Genomic DNA, 4,688 nt, shown 5'->3' with positions numbered 1-4,688 from the left:
TTTGAAGGTCCAAATAAGTTTAGATTAGATCTGTGCCCAACACACCACCAGACTAAAGCCTCTGCCCAGCTAAGAATAGACTTTAGAGTCACGATAATTTTCACAAAATACTTCATAAATAACAATTTTTAATTGTTAATAATAAAGTAATGTCATTAATAGGTCAAGAAAAATACCAATAAAAATTTGTAAATTCAATTATTATTAAAAAAAAAAAATCATATCCCTAACATGTCCCAAAAGAATGCAGAATTCACGCGTTTCTTACTTGTATCCTCTTCAAGTAAACAAGAATTTACAAAAGCAAAACATTCTGCAGTGATGAGACTCGTTAAGCCTCTGTGGTCCAAAAGGAACTTCGGCTATGATTTATTAAGCATATCTATTTATCAATATTATTCAAAAAAGATTTTGTTTATTATTTAAAAGGTTACTAATATCTTTATTGATCGGTCAAAAGTACCAAAAAAAGAAGAAGATAGATAATACTTTATTGACTTGCAGTTGTCAATCTTTTCTCTCAGCAGCCATCACAGCACCTTCCAAGTTTATAGGGAGCAAGTTCTTCTGACAACCTCCTTAATTAGTGAAATTTCAGACTTTCTCCACTCTTCACCAAGCTTGTTAATTAATATTGCAAAACTAATGGAGTATAAGTGGTCTGTGCCCTTGACAATATTATTGGCATTTACATTAGCGCTTCTTGTGAATTGTGACGAGTACTCTTCGTGGAATGTAGCAGCAGCAGGTTTGCCTAAAAAGGACTGTCCTAAATGCAACGTGCATCGAACAGCGCCCAAAAACCCGGGTTCACCAGGAGCTTCTTTGACAGCAACGCCTAAGCCAGTTACTGGGGGCACGGTCAGGGCCGGGGGCGGGGGCACATGCTGTCAAGGTGTACCAAAAGGCAGTACATATAATCGGGGCTCGAACAAGGGCGGGGGCACATGCTGTGGCGGTGCCGTTAGGGACTACTTAAAGACCGACCAGTTTGAGAACATCTTCTCGAACCGTAACTCCCTTGAGGTTGAGACCCATGCAAACAAGGGATTTTTGGACTACCAGTCTTTTATCACCGCCTCTGCTCTCTACCAGCCCTATGGCTTTGGTACTACCTACATGAATTGGACGTTCTTTGGGACCAAGGAAGTTGCAGCTTTTCTCGCCCACCAAACCCTTACTGAGATATATCCCAAACACTGCTTGTTTTCTTCCCCAGACTTTGTTGTGCTTTCTTTATGTTGAAGATTAATGAGTTTATGGTTTAAGTTTGAATAGTTTATGACCACTAGTTCCTAACAGTAATGACTTTATAGTTTGAGTTGAAATAGTTTTGAAATTGTAAGATTTAATTTTGTTTTATATTAATAATTCAATAATTATAACAAGAGAGGAGAGGTTTAAACAGTAAACATTTATATAGAAACTGGTTATAACTCCATGCATATGCATGGAAATACTTAAAAGATACACATCAAGAAGCATAGTATAATAATCTTATATATATAATTTAAATATTATTGATAGTCATTCTTACTTTTTTAAAAGACTTGTAAGAATATTATTAGATAGAAAATGTAAATTTTTCCATTTTAAATATTTTTATATTAATTAATTCTAAACTTTTTGATTTTTATATACAATAGCTCATTTGAATGGATATTTATGATATGAACCCACATTTGATTACAAAATTAAGAAATAAAACTCTCTCTAAAAATAAATAATTTAGGACACATGATGCGAAATTGAACTTCAATTGTAGAATCTAATTAGATTTTCTCTAAACTTTACCTATTATATATATATATATATATATAATTTTTTTGCCAAATGAATTGTTTTTAGTATAAAAAAAAAAAAAAAAGCTCATAAATATAAAATCATTCAAACTCTCTCTTCCTCTAATTTTATATATAGTGATAGACAAATGATTATGTTTTTTATAGTTTATTTATATTGGACTCCTCGTTTTCTACTCTAAATTAATTCATTTGGCACAAAAATTAAAAAATTTCAATTAGATGGAACATGTGTCATAAAATTAAACTTTAATTGAAATCCAATTTTTACACTAAACTAACTAACTTGGTTCAAAAATTTAAAAATACTTCGATTAAATGGAACACGTACCGTAAAATTAAACTCTAATTGAAATCCAATTTTTACACTTAACTAACTAACTTGGTTTAAAATTTAAAAATTTTGATTAGATGAAACACGTGGTGCAAAATTAAACTCTAATTGAATTCTAATTTAAAATCTAATTGAATTTTCTCTCAGCTTTACTTATTAATATATATATATATATATATTTAACTTATAAACTTGAATTATTTTTAGTTTTACAGAAAAAAAAAACTCATAAATATAAATCATTCAAAAATTATTATTATTATTATTATTTTTTATGGTTTACTTATATTGAATTCATTTTTTTACACTAAATTAACTCATTTGATACAAAATTAAAAAATTTAGATTAGATGGCACACAGGTCTTAAAATTAAACTCTAATTGAAATCCAAATTTGACATTAAATTAACTCACTTAGCAAAAAAATTTAAAAACTTAGATTAGATAAGACACATGGCGCAAAATTAAAACTCTAATTCAAAATTTTAATTTAAGTTTCTCTCAGCTTTATCTGTTATTATTATATTATTATATATAGATAGATATACAGATTATAAAGAATTATTAATTGAATTACAAAATTCTTAACAATTAAATTATTTACCATGGAACTTCTAAAAGTATAGACTGAATTTGAAACAATCTCTCAACCATAGATTAAAATTAAATTTCTTCGAAAATTAATTACTAAAAAAAGGTTAAAAAGAAAATTGAGAAAGATAAAGATAAAGACAATTTTTTTAAAAAACTGTCAGCCACATTATTTCGTTCACATTGGATTGATGCTGTGGCACACATAGAGGGACCAATTTGACTTCTTTAATCTTCTCAAAAAAAAAATTTGACTTCTTTAATGTAAGGAGAATAATTAAGCTTCCTGTACAATTGACGGCTTGGTGATTGCCCTTTACACACGTATGTGACACGCTTAATTGACCGCCATGCAAGTAAATATTTATGGACATAATATTTGTTTACTATTTGTTTCCATAATATTTATTTATTTATTTATAATTCAACCGTTACCAAGAGAGAGATAGATTTGAATATTGTAAGAGATATAAAACCAAAGGCACAAAACATTTTCATAATTTCATTTTAATATACGGAAGTTTTTTTTTATATATTAAGTTATATTGATGTATAATGAAAGTGAAGTCAATCATAAACATCCTTCTTGTTTTCTCTATCTTTTTACACACAATTCAAGTCCAACAATGAATACACCGTACACGCTGAGTGTGTAAGGAAATCCAATAACAACTTCCCTTCTTTTATGTTTAGCTGGACCAAAATAATTGCATCTCTTTTAGTCAAGTTTGGCTCAACTCATTGTGGGGTCTAAAGTGAATATTTAAGGTGGCTATTTTTTTTTTTTTTGGTTATATTTAAATATTAGTTGCATAATATTTATAATTTGATTTTTTTTATTTAAAAATATATTTGTTCTAACTTTTCAAGATGCAAAAATGTTGAGTATGTGTTTGCACTACAAAAAACTGTTTTTTTTTTCTTCTTTTTTCACCTGCTTTGAAAACTGCGACTATAGGGAGACCTAATACAAGTCTTTTAGAAACTTCCAGAAGAAGTTAACCTGTTAAGACAGTTTAAAGCCGGCACTTTTTAAATCTCAGCTATAGATACTCTACTACAGCGTTTTAAGAAAATGCCACAATAGGTAGAGCTATTATTAAAATTCTACTAACATTTATTTTTCAATTGTTATTATAGCTAATCCAGTTAATTCTTTTGCGACATGGTCAATTTTAAATATGATTTTATCATTTTTAATATTCAAAATTAATTTCTTAGACCAACTTTCTTCTCAAAAAAAAAAATTATATCTCAAATTGTATCAAGTTGATCTTGGCATCTGAGAAGTTTCAATTAACAACATATTTCTTTCATTTCTGTTAATCTTAGTCCAGAATAAATGCACATTTTTTTTGTACGTAATGCTTGTTAAAAAAAAATGGAAGCGCAAAAATGGGATATTCCAAGATTTCACAATTAAAATGCAGGGTATACAGGCCTAGAAACTTTCATATACAATTCACGCTAAATAGTTACAAAATATTAAGAACTTGAAAACAAAAATTACATCTTAATAGCCGCACAACACTAGCAAAAGGCTGTTACAAATCACTAAATACAAACTCTTGACCTTCAAGCAAGTATAGCATCACATGCAGACACAAACACACATAATTTATACGTACAATTACTCTCCCTTAATGTTTGATCATTTCCTTTTGTTACATGATAGGTTCAGAGAACCTTATAAATGCACCTCCTTAAAAAATGATTAGTTCAACAAAGGGCAAACTATCCATCAAAACCAAACAAAGCTCAAGGAGGTGAGGAGAAAGATGGATTGAAAGCAACTTGCTTAGCACAACTAAGCACTTCTTGAGGCCCAGCTCTTTCTCTGCCAACACCCCATAAGATCAAGGTAATATAGTAATGGGAGATAATGTTGTTCATGGACTCATATCACCATGACCACAAACAAGATCTCCATAGAGCACGTTCATGTAGTACCAATCCAGAAA

General features: G+C 29.5%; 1 pseudogene; it reads left to right on the top strand.

Annotated features, from left to right (window-relative positions):
- The first annotated feature begins 645 nt into the window (after positions 1-645).
- LOC112006416 (chitinase-like protein 1) overlaps positions 646-4,688 on the top strand; it is a 12,138-nt pseudogene continuing 8,095 nt past the window's right edge.

The sequence above is a fragment of the Quercus suber genome, unplaced genomic scaffold (assembly GCF_002906115.3).
Source record: "Quercus suber isolate HL8 unplaced genomic scaffold, Cork oak 2.0 scaffold_1161, whole genome shotgun sequence".
Classification (NCBI taxonomy): domain Eukaryota; kingdom Viridiplantae; phylum Streptophyta; class Magnoliopsida; order Fagales; family Fagaceae; genus Quercus; species Quercus suber.
The sequence above is the reverse complement of the archived record's forward strand: the minus strand, read 5'-3'. Positions and strand labels throughout refer to the sequence as shown.